The sequence below is a fragment of the Erpetoichthys calabaricus genome, chromosome 11 (genome assembly GCF_900747795.2).
Source record: "Erpetoichthys calabaricus chromosome 11, fErpCal1.3, whole genome shotgun sequence".
Lineage (NCBI taxonomy): Eukaryota > Metazoa > Chordata > Cladistia > Polypteriformes > Polypteridae > Erpetoichthys > Erpetoichthys calabaricus.
In genome coordinates, this window is record NC_041404.2 from 113,774,213 (window position 1) to 113,795,600 (window position 21,388).

Sequence of the window (21,388 nt, forward strand, 5' to 3'; positions counted from 1 at the left end):
GTCGGCTATCTCTGAGGTGCGCAGACGGGACTGGCCAGATCTCTGTAGGTGGATACACCTTTTATTGGTCTGGTTGCTCTGATGGCTGTCATACTCGGGGAGTAGCTGTTGCTGTGGCGGATTGTCTTCTTCTGATGGTGTCTGATGTCACTCCTTTCAACGAGCATATTATGAGACTCAGATTATGGCACTCCCTGGGTGCCTTGTCTGTTGTCTCAGTAATGTCTTGGCGAGGGAGACATTTTATTCGCAGCTTTGCTCGGTGGTTGATGGGTGCCCACGAGGTGACACTCCTCTAGTCATGGGTGACTTCAATGCAGCCACTGGCACTGATAGGGCTGGCTATGAGGATTGTCTCGGTCCCCATGGGTATGATGACCATGGTGAAAGTGGCTCCATGTTCCTTGACTTTGCAAAAGGTCAGTGGCTGCAAATCGCTGAATCCTGGTTCCAGTGCCCAGAACCACATCATTGGACTTGGTACTCTAATACTGGTGGTGTGGTGAAGGAGACCAATCACATCCTTGTGGGCAGACGCTGGAGGCTCTTGCAAAACTGCCCAGAAGTGCCCAGTTTGTGAATTCTGACCACAGACTTGTTGTTGCTACTCTTAGGACCCAGCTTAGGTCCATTAGGTTACCACCAGGTTAAAATGAGCCTGGACTTGGCCAGACCAGGCTGTTTCTAATGAGTCTGCACGCAGTTTGTATGAGGAACTTGCAGTTTTGGGTGCAATTGCCGATCCTAATGTGATGTGGGAGACCTTCCATGATAAGACCCTGAAGGTTGCTGAGGCTTGTGTTGGTGTTACTGGTGTTCCCAGAAGGAGGCGTTTCATCTCACAGGGTACCCTGGATATCATTGAGAGGAGTCGCAGAGCACAGCTCAATGGCAACTCTGGTCTGTACCGGGAACTGAGAAGCACGGCTGCAAGGGCTCTTATGGCAGATAAAGAGGCGTTTGTTAGAGGAATCTGTGAGTAAGTGACACACCATCTGTGGTCTAGCGACCCACTTCCTGCTTACAGAGGAATCGAAGCATTATGCACATCGGAATCTGTTCCTCAGAGAGTCGCAGTCAGGGTGGCTGATGGAACGGTCCTTATGGATGACACTGCAGTTGTGACCTGCTGGGCTGCCTACTTTGTTCTGTGTACTGCATTGTATGTTCTGTGTACTGCATTGTATGTTCTGTGTACTGCATTGTATTGTATTGACCCCCTTCTTTTGACACCCACTGCATGCCCAGCCTACCTGGAAAGGGGTCTCTCTTTGAACTGCCTTTCCCAAAGTTTCTTCCATTTTTTCCCTACAAGGTTTTTTTTTGGGAGTTTTTCCTTGTCTTCTTAGAGAGTCAAGGCTGGGGGGCTGTCAAGAGGCAGGGCCTGTTAAAGCCCATTGCGGCACTTCCTGTGTGATTTTGGGCTATACAAAAATAAACTGTATTGTATTGTATTGTATTTGAGCAGTTGTTCCAAGCTGATCCTCCGGCTAGGACGTTGGATATCTTTGGGTCCATGGTCCTTGAGGCTGATCCTCCAATTAGTTGTGAACCACCCAATCTCACTGAGACTGCACAGGTGGTGAACCAGCTGAGGGGAGGAAAGGCTGCAGGGATGTGTGGTATCCGGGGTGAACTTCTCCAGGCAGGTGGTAAGGCTGTCCTCCTGGCATTGCAAGCAGTCTTTGCTTTCATTTGGGAGACTGGCATCATCCCAACTGACTGGAAAATGGGACTTGTTTTCCCTATCTGGAAAGGGAAGGGTGATCGCCTGGATTGCAACAAATACAGAGGTATAACATTGCTGTCTTTTCTGGGTAAGGTCCTTGCTAGGGTCGTCCTCAATAGGATCCGTGATCACTTACTCACCTACCAGCGACTGGAACAGTCTGGTTTTACGCCTAAGAAGTCTACCATCGACTGCATCCCAGCACTGAGGGTTCTCATGGAGTGCAAACGCAAATATCGGCAGAGTTTCTTTGCAGCCTTTGTCGATTTTAATAAAGCGTTTGACTCAGTTGATCGAGCTGCCCTGTGGGACATTCTGAGGGTTCATGGGATCCCCTCAAGGTTGCTGAATATCATGACCGGCCTGTACAGTGGTACTGCGAGTGCTGTGCAGAGTTGAGGCAGAACCTCTGCGTTTTTCCCATTTGATTCTGGGGTTCATCAGGAGTGTGTTCTTGCTCCTACTCTGTTCAATGCTTGTATGAACTGGGTGTTGAACAAGGTCATGGGGTCCAGTGGCTGTGGGGCATCTGCTGGTGAAGAAATATTCACGGATCTTGACTTTGCTGACGATGCTGTGATCTTCGTGGAGTCAATGGAGGCTCTGATCGGGGCACTCGACAGACTGAGCGAGGAGTCTGAGTATCTGGGCTTGCGAGTGTCCTGGATAAAAACCAAGATCCAGGCCTTTCATGACCTCTTGGGCACAGCCATCAGCAGTGTGTCTGTTTGAGGAGAGAGTGTCAACCTTGTCGAGAAGTTTACTTACCTTGGCAGTGACATTCATGTCTCTGGTAACTCTTCCTATGAAGTCAGTAGACGGATTGGGAGAGCATGGGGGGTCATGAGGTCGCTGGAAAGGGGTGTGTGGTGCTCCCGATATCTATGTAAAAGGACGAAGGTCCAAGTCTTTAGAGTCCTGGTGGTTCCTGTCTTGCTATATGGTTGTGAGACATGGACGCTGTCCAGTGACCTGAGAGGAAGACTGGACTTCTTTGGTATTGTGTCTCTCCAGAAAATCCTTGGGTACCGTTGGTTTGATTTTGTGTCGAATGAGCGGTTGCTCATGGAGTCCCGAATGAGGCACATTACCTGCATTGTGAGGGAGCATCAGTTACGGCACTACAGCCATGTGGCGTGTTTCCCCAAGGGTCATCCAGCTCGTAAGATCCTTATTGTTGGGGACCCGAGTGGCTGGACCAAGCCAAGGAGTCGCCTACATAACATCTGGCTGCGGCAGATAGAGGGTCATTTCCGGAGCGTGTCTGTCTGGGGGGTTGCCAACCGGGATCCCGAGTTGTTTCATTGTGTAGTGGGTGTGCGAACGCACTGTACCAGTGCATGCTCCCCAACTTGACTTGACTTGTAAAACATAAGAAACAGACAAAAGTAAAGATGGAATAGTGTGGATATCTGAACTTTTTATAACAATCTGGGGTATTTTTTTGTTAAAACAAATAATTTTATAGTAATAAACAATCTTTGATTTGTGATATTACTTGTGTAGTGTAGAATTCAAAAGGGATATAGATGAGTCTTAAACCGCAATGTGTTTGACTTGCAGTGAGATATATTAGCATTTGCTGTCCTGCAACCATTGTAGATTGGTACTAAGAATGTTCTCAATTGTTTTCATGATTAATTAACTTTTCAGTGAGGATGAAATTTTTATATGCCCCAGAACTATGAGATTGATCCATTATTGAAAAACAGATTTCAAGGGGTTGCATTCTCATAGCTAAAAATATCTTGTCAATCAGTTATTGGGTCAATCAAGGACATGCAGTGTTATACATTTACTGTATATATAGAGAGAGGTATAGTATGATGCATATTTTTGTCATTCATTTCTAAAAGCCAAAAATATCAAATAAAACACTGACCTAAACAGGTTTGTTTATTAAGGATCCCACTTTATACTATTTACAATGTTTTTTTGAGATATATAAAAAAAAAATCTTAGGTGCCCAGCACATGTATATATGTAGTAATGCATGTGCACCTGGGGAGGACCATCTTCCAGGATCCGAGGAGGTAAGCAGTACCACCCCTAGACAAAAGGGTGCAGTATCTTCTCTCCCTACAGAATCAAACAGTTTCCCAAAAGGGACACCAGATATATCCAAATCCCAAAAGCCAAGAAAACGACCCACCTTTTCTGGTACCAAGGATATAAAAAGGAGCTGTTTCCAGAAGGTGGTGTTGCATTCAAATCTGACAAGCAAGAAAGACAGAGCTGCGACTTTATTGTATTCCTATAGGAAAAATCCAACTCTTCACATTTGTTGTTTGAGCTCTAATGGTCATCAGCTTGGTTCAGCTAAACAAGCTTACCCAGTTTGTACTCCAACTATTTTACAGAATGTTTGTGTTGTAAACAGAACAGCCTTGACACACACAAAAAGGTTTGGGGCAGCCACCCATATATTGTCCCTGTCTGCAAATAAGTTTTGATAGTGCACTCATGTGCATGGTTTTGAGTCCTGAATTGAACTGACTTGGTTAGGAAAGCGGAAGTGATGTCATCTAGAGCCTGAACCGGAAGTGATGCCAGTCTTGCCACCGGAAGTGAGATCATCCAGGGATGCTTGGACCGGAAGTGACATCATTGGTGGGGTTTCTGGTTGGTTTTCCCGTTTCTGGCCTATAGAGACAACAGAAGTGGGATTAGTGCACCCTGCCACCCCTTGTCCCGGTGGGTAATTACTATGACTTGGTCCACTCAGCCTCCTCCTATTCGAAACGTGTGTCTACTTCCCAACCATAGTACAATCCATATCATGTATATAAGGTATATCAGCACGGTGGCGCAGTGGGTAGCGCTGCTGCCTCGCAGTTAGGAGACCCGGGTTCGCTTCCCGGGTCCTAACTGCGTGAAGTTTGCATGTTCTCCCTGTGTCTGCGTGAGTTTCCTCCAGGTGCTCTGGTTTCCTCTCACAGTCCAAAGACATGCAGTTTAGGTGCATTGGTGATTCTAAATTGTCCCTAATGTGTGTGTATGTGCTGTGCAGTGGGCTGGTGACCTGCTCAGGGTTTGTTTCCTGCCTTGCGCCCTGTGTTGGCTGGAATTGGCTCCAGCAGACCCCCGTGACCCTGTAGTTAGGATATAGCGGATTCGATATTGGATGGATGGATATATATATATATATATATATATATATATATATATATATATATATATACAATGTCACGCATGTGTATTTAGGAGACAGCTTAACACTAGTATTACCACAGTCTACAAAAAAACTTGTAAATCCGTCCCACCTTAAATCCGTTCTCACCTCTCTTCTTTTGTTTTGTTTTGTAAATGTGTCGATAAGTGCAAGCAGCCTACTATCCCATCTTTCCACCTCCGCTGAAATGGCAAAAATCGTTATCCCATCTCAAGCCTTGTTTATCAGGGAGTGAGGTAGTACCTAGAGCTGTATAGGCTAAATAATATATCGTTATTTGAAACACATGCATTTAATGTGTGTTTCGTGTCTACAAAGATCTATGAAAGTGTAGCATGACAGAAATGTTGAACACATACCTAAAAGACAAACTTTTTTCATGTTTTAGTACTAACAACAAAATGAAGTGTATAATGTGTGAAGACTGAAGTCCAAATATCAAATAAGCACTTTTACAAAAGGTACAAATATAACAGAACAAGTGTGCTTTCATTCAAGACTATAACCGAAGAAAAAGAAATTGGGTTAGTGTACATCATTGTTTTGACTGCTTTGGTAGTACAGCGGTAAGAGCTGCTGACTCATAATCAACAGGTCGCAGGTTCGAGCCTTGCCGCGTCACAATATAAACGTTTTGAGTAGTGAGCTTCTCTTATTGTTACTATTATACAATAAAAACATATATTTGATTTGAGTCTGTAATAGCTGTTGTAAATGTATGGTGCTTATAAAGGTTAGTGTTTTTTTTTATTCAGTTTTATTTTCTCAGTCACGTTCACACTCGCCCCAATCTGACACTGCTGTTTTCAAATAAAGACGCGCTATAACAGAGGTGAACTCAGATGACACGAGGGTTTTAATATCGGAGAAAGAGAACAGAAGCCCTCCCCTCCCCAGAAGAATCGTCCACTCACATATAAAAACAACGCTGCTGCTGCACCAGGTGTAAAGTCGAAAGATGGCACCGTTTGGATGCACCAAGAGGTCGAGCATCATCCTGCCAGTCAGCCTGCCCCACACCTGTACTCCAACGAAGCAGCACGGCTTACAGAGCTCACCAACGTATCGTGCAAAGTCCTGTTTGTGATTATGTTTTGTGATGGTCTTTACATTTATATGTTACTTATATAAAAGCTAGATTGAATGTTATTTACCTTGATTTATTTACTTATCTTCCTACAGCGTAAAGTCACAAGTAGACTGCAGAGCTTCCTCTGTTTGATCGAGCTGGGAGAGCGATTTTTGCCATTTCTGAGGCGGTGGGAGGATGAGAAAGCAGGCTGCTTGCGCTTATTGACACATATTCAAAACAAAAGACGTTGATGGAGAGGTGCAAATGGATTTAAGGTGGACTGGGTTTACAAGTTTTTTCGTAGGCTTTGGTAATTCTAGTGTTAAGGGCTCAATTTATGGTAATTACGCACTAAACCAGGGGTTGATGTTGTGTACTAATACCTTCTTTCTTTCTCCCTCTGCAGACCAGAAGATTAGCGGTCCTACCATCTCTGACATCACTTCTAGTGTCTGGCCTCCTGGATCTGCCCCTTGCAGCCGGAAGCACATAAGACCCAGGCTTGTGATCCTTCCTTCTTCCTTTTTTTGTAAGTTTAGCTCTTCTCTGCCCTTCCTGACTCTAAGTACCTCCAGCTGAGTGATTGGAGGTCCTTTACAAGGCAAGCCCTGGAAGACTTTTGGAGCACTGTCTACCCACCTGGGAAGTATTTCCAGGTTTCTCAAAAACACTTTAGATGTGTGTAGCTGTGCTTTTAAAGGTCTAGGTGACCATAATTGTGGTCACAGCACAGCTTCAGGCTCTTGCTACTTCTAACAGGTATGGAGGAATAACACCTGGCTTTGCATGCTACCCAAACTGGAACCATACCAGAGGAGAACTGCCCCCTAGCAAACTGGGGACTGAGGGGGACACCTGCTTTTGGGAGGCAGTTACCCTCTGTCCATCTGTTATCCCTGCTTCTCAATTGTGGGAAGGAACAGCACCAGTCCCAGTCGGGATACCCATCCATCCATGCTGTCCCTCCATGGTGGCTTCCTATACTGCACAGTGAGCAGGTTGGTTGGGATGATAATCCATTTCTCTTGTCCATTCATTATACTGGCTTTCTGGCTGGCTAAGGGAGCACCATCCATCCCAGCCAGTCTTGTCTTCCATCAAAATATCTACAGATTTTAATTACCCTGGGTAAGCTACATTCTGCATTCAATAATGTAGCTTTCTTTTGGATAGAAAATGTCTGAAAAGAAAAGCATCATATGGGATTATTTGTCTTCTCCAAGGCAGTCTAATTGCCACCATGGACACCAAGGAGAGAAAAAAATGTCAAAATAAAAATAATTAACACATTTAAAAAATACCTGAGAGCAAAATGCAACAATCTAAGCAGCAACGCTAACAGACATATGCTGAGTTAAATAAATAAGTATTCAGCCTTGATTTAAGTGTGGGGCTCCTCTTATATTGGTAAAAAGAGTTTGGTGCCCTATAGGTAAAGACTCAGTATCCTACACTGGTTTTATTTATTTTCAGAATTTTAAGGAGGCCTGCAACTTGAGATACCAATGAATGCCCTAGAGTATAGACAATAATAGTTTCTGCAAAGTAAAGGTTTAGGCTGGGAGCCTAACCATTTACAACTTTATATCTGCGAAGGAGGATTTTAAAAATGGGTTGAGAGTTAATTGGAAGCCAGTGAAATGATTTAAAAACAGGAGTTCTGTTGTCATATTTTATAGTTTTGTTTATGATTCCTCATGCAGTCTTTTGAATTACTACTGTAGAGTAGTAAGTGAATAATTTGAAGAGTATGATCATAAAGCACTACAACAGTCAATTTTACATGTGGCAAATTAATATACTAACTTTTTAACAATCTGTAGCTTAATTTTTATTTATATGCTGAAGAAACCACACTAGAAAGGAAATATTAATTGCGAATTGCTTTTTTACTTCTTATGAACATGTGGATTTGAAGTGGATTTCTTTAATAAAAGTCTACAAATGGCAGCTTTGAAGAAAATCAAGAATAAAGCCATTTAAAAATCATTTATTAATTATATGTAATATTAACTGTGTAGCTGCTGAGAGGCAGCTTTTCTTCACCTTCATTGTAATCAGGTTTACAATACTTTTATTTTAGATATCAGATCCTATTTCTGTTATTAATTTGTCATTTAGTTTGAATTCACCAAGGTGGAAGGTGCAAGGAAAATGTAGGCTTGTATAGTTTTTTTTAACTAATTACTGCTAATTCCATACAGAATCAAACATTTCAGAATTTTAACTTGTCAACCTGGCCATTGTTCTGAATAAAATCTGAAAGTTGTTAATATTGCTACAGCACTGACCCTTGCAGCAGTGTATGAGACATGAAATAAGAACAGCAGCAGTAGCAATGAGTTAGCAAAAGGGAGCAGTGTGAATATACCATGTAAGTATATATATATATATTGTGAGCAGGGGGGCTGATCGCACCCCTAGAGCATATGGACACTCCTCTAAAAAACGCTGAAAGACTACCTTCACATTGCTCCCTTCCTTGCTGGGCTTGCTTCCGGTGCTTTGTCGTACGATTTGCTTCCCACACGGTACTTTGCATATTTTAAAGCGCGAACAGCACCTACTGGATTTTGATTGATTGCTTTTCTCTCTTTCTCTCTCTGACATTCTCTGCTCCTGACTCCTTTGAAGAGGAAGATATGTTTGCATTCTTTTAATTGTGAGATGGAACTGTCATCTCTGTCTTGTCAAGGAGCACGTTTAAACCTTTGAAAAAGAGACAAATGTTCATTTGCAGTGTTTGAATAAAGTTCCTATCTCTACAACCTCCTGTGTTTCTAAGCAAATCTGTGACCCAAGTGTGACAATATATATATATTGTGAACTGTGAAGCTGATCGCACCCCCAGAAGATACAGACGCCCCTGGGAAAACCCCTAAGAAACATAGACAGATTACCTTCACCTTCCTCGTTTCCCTTCTGGCCGGCTCTGGTAATGTGCCTCTCGCGCGGTGCTCCGCCTTCTTAAAAAGCCTGCACGGGCTTCTCTCAGTTTGTTAAATTGATTGCTTGCTTCTCCTTATCTATCTCTCAGACATTCTCTGCTCCTGGCGGAACTGTCATCTCTGATTTGTCATGGAGCACGTTTAAACTTTTGAAAAAAGACAAATGTTTGTTTGCAGTGCTTTGAATAAAGTTCCTTTTTTTTCTACAACCTCCTGTGTCTCTGTGCAAATCTGTGACCCAAGCGTGACAATATATATATAATATATACAGTCATATGCAAGTGAATAGGAACACCCCCATGGCAAAGTTGCGTTAAGGACGCAGGTGCCAGCACAGTCACTAACAGCCTCTCTTCCTACTCTCAGGAATACTACTCTCTCCTATTCGCCCAGTCAAATTAAACTCACTGATGTCACTTCCTGTTTTGCCCCAGTGGTGCTGCTTTATTTAAGAATAGTGTTGTAGGGAGTCACCATTTATTCAGAGAAGAAGAGCAGAGCTTCACAGCAGAGAAGCAAACCCCTTAGCCTGAGAAGAGAGGCACAGAAGGACGCTCAATGTTTACTAAAATTTCACAGTGTTTTTGTTTGGTAAGATACTGTATCTCAAAATGAGTTTAAGATACCTTAAAAAGTAAATAACATTTTAAGACATCTGAAGTTAATTTTGAGATATCTCTTAAGTGTTTATTCAGCTTGCCATAGAGATTGTGAGCTTGTCTCCCGGGTTCTCCCCGTGTGAAATATTATTTAACACTACAATCCATGAAGCCTATGAAAAAACGTATAATCCCAGGCCACCTTAAATTCCTTTGCACATCTCTATCAGCATCTTTTGTTTTGCAAATGTGTCAATCAACGCAAGCAGCAAGCAGCCTGCTATCCAATCCTCCCCAACGACGGAGCTGAGACCGTTGCAAAATTCTCAGAGCTCAGGTCTCTTTATCTGGGAGTGAGGTGCCTGGAGTTGTATAGGGTAAATAATATATTGTTATTTGGAATACACACATTTCATGTGTGTTCTGTGTTCACAACGATCTTTGTAAGTGTAGGATGACAGGAACTGCTGAACACATAGCTAAAACAGAAACTTTTTCCATGTTATATTAATAATGACATGAAGTGTATAATGTGTGAAGACTTTAGTGTGCTTTTATTCAAGAATATAACCAAAGAAAAAAAAAATCATTTGATTTTCATGTTGCTGTCAATGAGTTAAAAACCCAAGCTCAAATGTCAATTGACAGGAAGTTAATAGGTATTCTTGAATGGTGCAGAAGTAAGAACTGCTATCTTACAACCCAAAGGTTCAGGATTTGAGGCTGGGCGTTCTGCGTTTTGAGTAGTGAGCTGCTAGTGGAATATGTCTGTGTTGCAGGATTCCTACTTAGTAGACAGGCACTGTTTACTCAGTTTTAACTGCAGTACAAGATGCAGAAGTAAATATTAACTGCTATTAATCTTTCAGATATGTAGTTGCAGCAAAATATGAGAAAAGGAGATTGCTTTCAGGATTATTGTCATCCTCTGGTGAAAACAGTCCATGGTGGTATGTTTTAAAAGAAAAAAAAAGAAACTTTGTGTCTTGGGATCTGTGGGTGCAGTTATTGGGTTTTGGTGCAGCAGTGTACTGATTGTTTAATTAGGCAATTAGGACACCACATCAACAGATGTGTGATGGAGAGGCTGATTAGCTCTTGAGAAAAAGGAAAACGTAAAGCTGAAAGACTGCAGGTTAAAAGAAAGAAAGAGTTTTTTTTGAGTTTTAAATATACCTTTTATTAAACATTAACAATCAATACAAAAAGCAACAAAACATCAAAAAAGAGAACATCTTACGTAATATACGACTGTCTACTCTGCCATAGCTACGTAATAATGAATTCGTCAAAAAAGAAGAAAACATAATAATTCACAAAACAAAAACACACTCTTCATTAACAATTTTGCAAATTGCATTCATTATACACCACTGTTCTATAAAAGTTTGCAAATTTTGGGTCATCCCATAAAACTTGAATTTTAAGAAAATTCTTATTTTTAATTGTGCCTTAAAGAAACCCACCAAGTCAGACTATCTGTTACTCTTAATCTTTTCCTTCCTTAGTGACATGAATGGCAAGCTTAGCCTGGCCCAATAAAAAATAAAAATCCTTTTTGTTCTAAAGTTACCAACACCATAGATAAAAACCTGATTATTAAAACAAACACCTAAACTACTAAAACACTACCAAGTACAGATAAAAGAGGTATTATTCTAAAACAGTAAAGAAAACAGTGAAAACAGTCTCGCTTTCTTGGCAAAATGGACACATCAGTGAGATGTGTTAATTAAAAACAAAAAAGAATTAACTGCCACAATCCCGTGTACAATTCTCCATTGCAAATCGCCAGTTCTCTTATTCAGTGGTGGCCTGTACAAACTGTTCTAAATTTGGCCAACACACTCCTCCCCTCCCAGTTTATCCTCCCAGGGTGTATCAGGGTATCTGCATAGTTGGGACTTATATCAAGCTTGGACACACCCTTAATATAGTTTCTTCCTTTCTGCAGAGTCACAAGGAAGATATTTGGTCTTTCTCAGTACCCTGCCGTTTTCCTCCATCATGTTCTCTATGGCATTAATTAACAAATTTGGAAAAACAGACAATGGCTCTGGGTAATCTGTAGCTTTGAAATAGTCTTGCAATAAATCTGTAGCTGTTGAAGGTATATTTTAAAAAAATCTGTTGCAAAAGTCTTTCTGCTGTCCGCAAAGAAGACAGACCTAAAGCCGCAGCCACCTTCTCTGTCACTCATCCAACTGAGTAACTGTAGTTGAATCAAATGTTTTATTTGTATAATACCAGACCTGATCAGGCATTGTGTCACAGATGTTGATTCTACTGCCATGTTAGAGACAACTGGCAACTCTAAAGTCCAATGTAAATTTTTCCTCTACACTACAATCAAACTGTTGCCAGATTCTCAGTACAATTTGGTAAAAGTCTGAAACATTTCCAATGGGGAAGGAATCACTGTCCATTATGAAAAGCACTCGGTCCAACTTCAGGTTGCCAACTTGGTGCAGGAGAGCACACGCTAGTGGCTTCCAAGACACAGCCATATGTCCATAGAGCAGTTTTTGCAGAGTTTGCAGTCTGAACGCATTTTTTCTGCTACAGATGTCCACCAGTTCTTGTTCTCCTGCACTCCTGGGCAAGTGCAAAATACCTTGATACAGCCAATGCTTCCCATTCCAAAAAAAAACTAATCAACTCCCTTTGCACTTCAGTAATCAGGTCAGGTCGGGGGTTCCAGGCATGCCAACCTGTGCCATAGAGCGTCCGTCCTCTATATGACAGTTGGGGATGTAGCCATCTCAAGCGTTGTAAACAGTTTCTGACATTTTCTGTAACGCCTTCCCAATTCTTAATGTCACTGTTTATGCCTCTTAGATGTAATCCCAGGTATTTAATTCCATCTCTTGTCCATTTCAGTCCAGATGGCAATGAAGGAAAAGGACCCATCCAGTTACCCAATAGTACCGCAGAACTCTTGGTCCAATTTACTTTAGCTGATGATTGCTTTTGGAACTCATCTAGCACAGATACCAGCCCATCCACATCTTGTTGTTTTGCAACTAATACTATGAGATCATCTGCATATGCTGAGACCTTTTAAGGCACTGTACACTCAGGGACAGACAGTCCACCCACCACTCTCCTTAATTTGATCAGCAGGGTTTCTATAGCCAGGGCATATAACATGCCAGACAAGGAGCAACCCTGTCTAATCCCTCTACTTTGAATGGAGCACTCAGCCCACCATTGATTTTCAGTACACCCTGAATGTCACTATAGAGCACCCGAACCATAGAAACAAAGCAGGGTGGGAAACCAAATCCCATTAGTACTCGCCAAAGGTACTGGTGCTCCACCCGATCAAAAGCCTTCTCCTGGTCCAAGGAAATTAGACCACCATGTAATCCAAACAGTTTGCAGATTTCAAATGTATCCCTAATAAAAAAGATGTTGTGATATATGGACCTGTTTGGTACACAGTAACTCTGATCAGGGTGAATGACATGCTCCAACACCTCCTTCATGCTCGTAGCCAACACTTTAGAAAATATTTTATAGTCAGTATAAAGCAAGGCTACTGGCCTCCAGTTCTTAATATTACAGAGATTACCTTTTTTTGGAATGAGGGCAACAACAGCTCTTCTACAGCTCAAGGGGAGGAGACCTTTATCTAAACACTCTTGAAGAACCGCAAGTAGGTCTGGTCCGATGAACTCCCAAAACAACCTGTAGAATTTGATAGTAAGTCCATCAATACCTGGAGCTTTCCCAGTGTTTAAACTTGCCAATGCCCACGAGAGTTCTTCAAGGGTAAGCCCTCTCTGTAAAGCTGGTAACTCCTCCTCTGGCACCTGTGGCAGCCCCTTAGTAAAACCCGAACAAGCAGTGTCCTGTTCCATCAGCTCAGATGAGAAAAGTTTAGAATAGAAATCAACGGTAAATGCCCTAATTTGAGAAGAGCTTCTCATCTCACTTCCAGAGGGGTCACACAAACAATGAATCATTCTGCTTTGGCCCTGTTTTCTTTCCAGCCCAAAAAAGTACTTGGTTGGAGCATCACACTCAGTTTCTGCTTGAAAACGTGCTCTAACCAAAGCACCTTGGACTTTATAATCAGTCAGTTGTGCAAAAGCAGCCTTTCTCACTTTCAACATGTCCAGGTTCTCACTGCCATAAGAGGAGTCAAAGTCCTGCTGGAGTGCTGTTATCTCTTCCTCCAGTGCTTTCATAGAATCATTCAAACTCCGTGTGACATTCAGAGTATACTGCTGACAGAACTGGCGAATCTGCACTTTACCAACATCCCACCACTGACCCAGAGAAGAGAACTGACATATCCTTTCCCGCCACTGTGTCCAAAAGTACCTAAAACAATTTTTAAAATGGGAGTCCTGACATAAAAGCTTATTAAAATGCCAATGAGAGCTTTTTAACTTTAAAGATGACATAAGAACATTGCAGGTAACTATTGCATGATCAGAAATAATAATAATAATAATAATTCATTACATTTATATAGCGCTTTTCTCAGTACTCAAAGCGCTATCCACGCAGGGAGAAACCAGGAAACGAACCCACAATCTTCCACAGTCTCCTTACTGCAAAGCAGCAGCACTACCACTGTGCCACCTGTGAGGACAGAGGACAGAAAGACTTGTTGGCACAAGGGCACATTAATTAAAAGGGTTAAGATGATGATTAAAAGTATAAAACCGATCAAGCCTGGCAAGTGAAAGAGTGCCACCTCGTACCTGTGCCCATGTGTACTGCTTGTCTCCCCTATTCAGAGCCCTCCACACATCCTTCAATTCATATCGCTCAATGAGCACTTTCAGCTCTCAGGCATATCGCGGGTGGGGCTCTGCATGATTTCTGTCCAGTGCATCATTAAGGGTACAGTTAAAATCCCCACCCAAAAACACACATTCATCCGGGTCACACTCAGATAAAGTACGCTCAAGACATTTAAAAAAGCACACTTTCTCTGCCAATTGTTGGAGCATACACATTAATAAAAACCAACCGGCTGTTGTCCAAGTCAACCTGTACTTTAAGCATCCGCCCTCTTATCACTTCGTAGGTAGACACCGATGTCGGACATACTTTTTTAGATATACCAATGGCAACACCAGAGCTGTGTGTTGATCCATGTCTAAAAAAAAAATCTCCTCCCCAGCATTTCTGCCACTCAATTTCAAGAGCATTTTCGCTGTGCGTCTCCTGCAGGTAAGCCACTGTCAGATGCTTCCCTCTCAGGAAGTCACACACTTTCGCTATCTTAAGAGGGCTCTTACAACCGGCAACATTAAGACTCCCAATTTTAAAATCGTACATTGGTAAAACTGATAATGGAACCAAAAAAAATGCTATAATACTATTAAGTAATATAAAAAATGCAGAATTTTGTGCCATTATTAACAAGTTGCTAAATTAGCAGAGGTACGTACCTTTCTTAAAATACTTCTAAGCCTCCACCTCTCCTTGTCTGAAACAACCTCAGTGCCCAATCTTTGCTTCATTAACCGTTTCACGGAGGAAATAAATAATTTAACATCCGTAAAAAAGTTCTGTACATCAACTCTTTTTCCCCTTTGTTTCAATCAAAAAGGACCTAATTATGTAGAATCCGTATCCTTCTGTGGTGTCTTGACTACTTTCTGACACAACAGAGGAATCAGTTAAATAACCGTCCTCCCCGCAATCTGAAACCGAGAAAGCTTCCGTGTCAACCGCAGCAGCAGTCTCTTCAAAGCTTCTTTTTTTAAAAACAACTTGCTCATCTGCCCCACAGTGTCTTTTAACAGCCTTTGGTGTTTTGAAAGTACTGTTGGAGAGCAGAGTCCAATACCTCCAGGACACCCGACTCATAAGCAGTGTTTCCAGGGGGGGTCCTGATTTCTATTATCCCTATTCAATTTGGGATCGGCATTAAGCGAATCGCTGATCAATTGGACCAACTAGCAGCGTCTTTATTCTGAGCAACAGCGATCCCGCCGCTACTTCCTACTGTGTTATTAACTGCAGACGCCTTCTCTGCCGCATCAGTCTGATCCCCAGGGCGGTTGGGTGTCTCATCTGGGGTCAGTTGTTTGCCTGATTCTGCAGCTTTAACAACATCTTTGCAATCTCTAGCTACATGACCAGCTTTGCCACATTTAAAGCATTTCATCGGTTCTGAGGTGACAAAGATAACATATTCGTAACCGTCCACTCGGAACCTCAACGGTACGTTTAACTCATCCGCTGTATTTTTTAAAATCATTAAAACTTTCCTCCAAAAAGACATGACACGCTTCAACTGGGGTGCTTTACATCCCAAAGGTATTCGTTTAATCTGCGAGATTAACTGTCCATAGCGAGATAGCTCTCTTTCAAGGGTCTTGTTAGATAGAAAAGGAGGTACATTAGATAAAGTAATCTTTTTTGCTGGAGTTGTAAGAGGCATTACGGGAGTTAAAGTGTCCTTTATAACAACTCCATTTTCTACCAATCTATGGACAAAATCCATTGTAGCAACAAACACAAGCATCACACTGCTTATTCTTGAGGCTGAATGAACATTGTCACAGCCTATTACATTTCCTACAGCCAATACAAATTCTTCCAGAGAACAGGTCGTTTCTGGCATTAGCTTCACTCCATGTTGTCGGGTGAGTTTTTCGAAATCACCATTCCGAAAACGGACCCCTTCTGAGGAGGCCATTCTGGCCTTCCTCAGAATAAAACACTCTAACAAAAAGATAAACAGTTAGAGACAGAATAACAATTAAGAACAAAAAAGCAGGAAAAACAAACATTAAAATCACAAACCTTCAAACTCTCCCGCTCTCACTCTCACTTTCTCATGGAGCTCCATCCACTCACCACTCTCACAAGAGAAAGAAAGAAAGAAAGAAAGAAAGAAAGAAAGAAAGAAAGAAAGAAAGAAAGAAAGAAAGAAAGAAAGAAAGAAAGAAAGAAAGAAAGAAAGGGAATCAGGATGAAGGCATGTGATCGGAAAGTGACCCCAAGATGAGTGAGTGCTGACCAACTACCTGAGTACACAGAGGGATGGTATTGGGAGAGAGGAGCAGGGCAAGGACACAAGCCAGGTTTAGGATACTCCAACGGGTACCTACTTAGGTAGCTGGGGCCCAGCCAAAGAGAGGGATAATGTCTGTTGGTCGATGTGTTCTGAGCTGAGGAGACCCTAATGTTAGAGCAGAGGAGACCTCAGTTTTAGAGGGAGGTAGTAAAGCTAATGGTAGTTTTAAAAGAAGACCTGTGTTTTAACCTAAATATTTTAATTGCTTCATTGGTTAATCCTGATTTTAATATAGATTATAGATTATTTATAAACATATTTATTCTTGAAGAGCACTGCACATTTGCACTTTGGGTTTTGAACTCTTTGGTTCAAGAGGGTTAAGGCAGCTACAGTCAACCACACAAGCACTTCTGTGCCTAACGTTCATCACCAAAAAAGTCTTGGCTTTTATTTTGCAGAAAGCCACATGTGAATAGTTACTGCACAGCAGAACTGCCCAGGGCAGGAAAACTACAGAAACACTCTGGCTCCTAACAACAGTAATGACAAGTTTCACAGTTAACAGAAAATGTATTTTTCATATTGTGCTTGTTTTCATCTCTTTCATGTTTTCATCTGTTGTTGTTTGATATTTTGTGCTTTTCTCTCCTGTTTACAAGATAATTGTGCTATTATTTGCAGGGAATTATCGAGAATGTGACTTGCAGTACATGTGCCCTGTCATGTCACATTACAATGACCCTTTTTCTGAAAAGACTCTAAAGGAATCTAAGAAAGTTGAAAGCTTTTACTGATTCTTTCTCGTTGAGAAAATTTTCTGAAAAAATATGAAGGTTTTTGTTCAGTTGTTTTGTGCACAATTTTTCAGAGATGTAGATTGTCATGAACCACAATTAAACAGACCCTGTTTTTTATATACCTTAAAGGTATGTTTGAGATGTGACTGAAACAAGCGATAAAATGGGTACCTATATGATGCTCAAGGAGTGCATTGTATGTAAATGTTCACTAAGTGACTTACAAGGGTTTCATGGGTATTTATTACATTTTTGTGCAGGACGTACGTGACTAGCAGGTGTGTTGATGAATAATGAATCAATGTGGTGCAAAAATCCATCAAATAACAAGATGTGGGGAAGATCAGTTCCTTTTTGATTTCATTGTTTGTTTGTCGCATTGTATTCTACATTCGTTATCAATGTGGTGTTTTAGAACATGTTTATTTAATAGGTGCTTTCTTTGGCCATATAGGATATGTGGAATTTGTGCAAGGTTTCTATTTAGGTTTTGTTAGGAAAGACTTAACTTTTTGTTAGGGTCTAGATTGTGCACAATCCTTAACTCTTTCGTCACAATTGCAAGTGCATTTTTAGTTTTTTTTTTTTTTTTTTTTTTGTTCCATGTGTAATAAGTTTTATCTTATGAAAATAAAAAGCTTCCAAAGGAAAAAAGGTTTGGGGACCATCCCCATATAATGTCCGTTGGACAAAGAAAAGACAAAGACTTCTTGCAGTGATCAAAAAATATGTATTGTTATTTGACATCGTTATAATACAAAATGGCACTTTTATGCAGAAAATGGAGACGGGAAGTGTGTTGTCAGGAAATGACTTCGAAGCTGTGGGATGGATACAGTGTCATCAAAGGTGCACTGGAAGTGATGAGGTAATGGCAGCGATGTCATCAGAAGGAGCCGGTAGTAGTGTCATATGAAAGACCCGGAAGTGACGTCATCTGGAGGTGCCGGATGTGACGTTCTTGGTGGCCATCTTTGGAACCCGGAAGAACGGATTTATTTTTCTTCTTTTTGTCTGATGAAAAGAAAGAGACACCATTACCGCATATCAACCCCTCGTCTTGTGAAATTTCACTCACCTTTGAGCTTGCTGACTGCCTCCTAAGTGCACGTTTGTGACACATACCAGCTGAGCCATGACACACAACTGTTTGTCAAAGCTAGCTGTCAGCTGGTATAAGAGGTTATAGTTTTATCCAGCACTATTTATCCGTTGCAAAGTTGTTACTCCTGGACATTTTCTTCATACCTCTGGTAGTTTCCTTGCTGTCACGAACAGAAATAACAGATGTGTGAAAAAAGAAAAGACAACAAACAAAACTGCTATTAACAATACAAAAGTTAACATTTTCCAGGTTCCTGCTTGAAGCTTAACATAGTGGCTCCAAACTTTTTCATACATTCCCCACTTTGACGGTAGAAAACAATTCAAGTCCCTTCTTTATAATCTGTTTCTATGAATATTTAATTCAGAAAATAATTTTTGTAATATTTATTAATATTTAATATTTATTCTACCTGTAATTATAAATAATGAATATATTATGCTAAATAATGAAAGAACATCCAAAAGATGACAAAAGTATTACCAACTGTAGTAATAACTGCAGATTTTCTTTAGACTTTTTCCAGTTGTAATAAGTGAATTCAGGAAGCCTTTCTTTTTGCACTGAACATTTTCAAATAAAGCTGCCTTGTTGATATGGCAACTTTCAAGTCACTGTCAATGTTTACCATCGATTTGTATTGTGTCTTCAGTGAAGCAAGGACAGAGAAGCCCAGCTCACATAGATAGGACATAGCAAAATGAAGAAGCCCTTCTCCACATCAAGCCAAAGTTCACTCTGTATCTTAGATATGAGCTGCAGTCTAAGGTTGGAGTCATTTCTATAAGATACTCATCCTTAGCAAGGCTAAAATCAATTCTTACTATTACACTGATGGATCTCTGATCCAGTCATACTGAGTGCTGTTTAATAGGTACTATCTTTGAATGAGCATTTTTTGGGATGAAATGTGCTCCATGACACAAGGAATTTACAGTGATTTCTTTGACTTCACTGCTTTTAAGAATTTCAAGAAGGTTCTCAGCCTAGTCAATATTTTGTAGTTGAAGGTTTTTGACTCACATCTGCAGGTTAGTGAAAAAGTTGATCTTGTTAGCCATATGTGGCAGATTTTTTTCTTTGCCCTGCAACTGCAAATTTAATCAATTTAATTTTGAAAAAATGACGCAGATGTATGCCAGTTTAATTAAAAAGTTTTCATTACTGTGTTTATTAGTGATCTTGTGAATATCATCTTCATGAAAAATGGTTTTAATCGTCTCTGTGAGCTCAAACACTTTGGAAACCACCTTACCACGGGAGACCCATCTGGAACAGTTTTGTTAGACAGAGGAATGGCTTTTAGTTTTGTGGCTGTTGCCTCATCAATCATAGTTGACACCATATCGATTACAGCAGGAAATATTAACTCCTTTTTTGCATCGTGCCAAATGGCAAATGACTTCATATGAGACTATGTGAGGTTTGGCATTCACAGATGTGGCTTTTACCCTGTGATTTTGCAGCACTTGCTATTCCTCATATTTTCTCTGAAAAAAACCGAGTGGCTTCTCCACATGCAGAGTCTCAATGTGCCTTCTTAATCTGTTCAGCTTCATGCTATTAGCTGACAGTGTTTTCATACACATGACACATATGGGTCTTTCCTCCACACCAATTATACAACTTGTAAAACTAAGTGCAAGTTACATGTTGTCATATATTTTTTGGTTTTCTACCTCTACTCCACTATGTGTTGTTGCTTTGTCTTTCTTTTCATCCCTGTCAAAAACTAATCAATTTTCTTTTTTTATTTGCTTATTGACCGTTTACTGACTTCAGGTAGGTTTTCCATTTGATTTTTGCAGTGTAATAGTTTACAGCAGTAGGCTAGTAATGCATGGTTGGGTTATTGCTCCCACAAGAAACAAATTTACTCAGACATTTGTTCTGCTCTTCTTTTCCATTCCATTTTTTTTTTTTAATTTCTGTCATCTTAGTTTCCTGAGCCCTTGATTATAAAACTTGTTCCCCACACTTTAGGAACCACTGATAAGTAAGTATAATTTCATCTGTTCCACCAATTAAAATGGAAGTAAAGGGGCAAAAACATTTCTTCTTTAACATGACCCACCTTCACCAATTTTTTTCTGCATCCTTCAATTCCCATAAACTAAGTGTGTATTCTATCTTGGATCCAAATTAAAAGAACAAATTGGGAAGAATACATTTAAGGATTGATTGAGAAGGGCTTATAAGGTAGAGCTACACTAGTGCATTTGTGTGACATTATTATTATTATTATTATTATTATTATTATTATTATTATTATTATTATTATTAACATTTCTGACTTTCCAAGGGCTGTTCTGTTAAAATTATCTTTCTGGAAATAAAACTATATACAGTGAAGTAGCACTTGATTTACTTACATCTGCAGCAATTTGGACAGGAAAATGATGAAATTTTACAAAATGTAATTTTTGTTTAAATGGTAGAACATTTTTGTATAAAGTCATCTTTAAAGAGTCACCTTTAAAAAGTCTTAAGAAAGTAAACAAGAGCTCCTCTTGAAGTTATTAAATTTGTAATATTCAAACTGGTCTGGTGTTTGGCAGCGCAATTTTTCTCTTTCTTCTGGACGTGATGCATTGCCTCTCAAGGGCATGATAATAACTCAATTTATTACAACTATCATTGGGCTGAGTGGGATGTCTAATGAATGAAAACAGAAATAACTGATGATTTCAAGTCTGAGAGGTGATAGAACTTGTACAGCAGCTGGGATGAAGGCGACATAAACAGAAATATGAGGGTGGGATACAAAACAACTCTTGAAAATCTCCCATGTGTATATGGAGAGATGACAGGCACACATTCTACCTGCGCCAATTATCAGATGTAATTAAATGACATCCTGACCATGAGCTAGCAGAGGATCATAAACCAGGCTTAGAGCCAAGTATTATATTCAATACACTGTCAGGTACTCGGATGGCTGTGACAGTGTAGTGAAAATACAACCATCCAGCATA

The 21,388-nt window shown here is 40.6% G+C and overlaps 1 protein-coding gene across 1 annotated transcript in view; it reads right to left on the reverse strand.

The window, feature by feature from the left end:
* Window positions 1-21,388, reverse strand: part of LOC127529677 (uncharacterized) — a 1,084,638-nt gene that overhangs the window by 726,906 nt on the left and 336,344 nt on the right. The window lies entirely within an intron of this gene.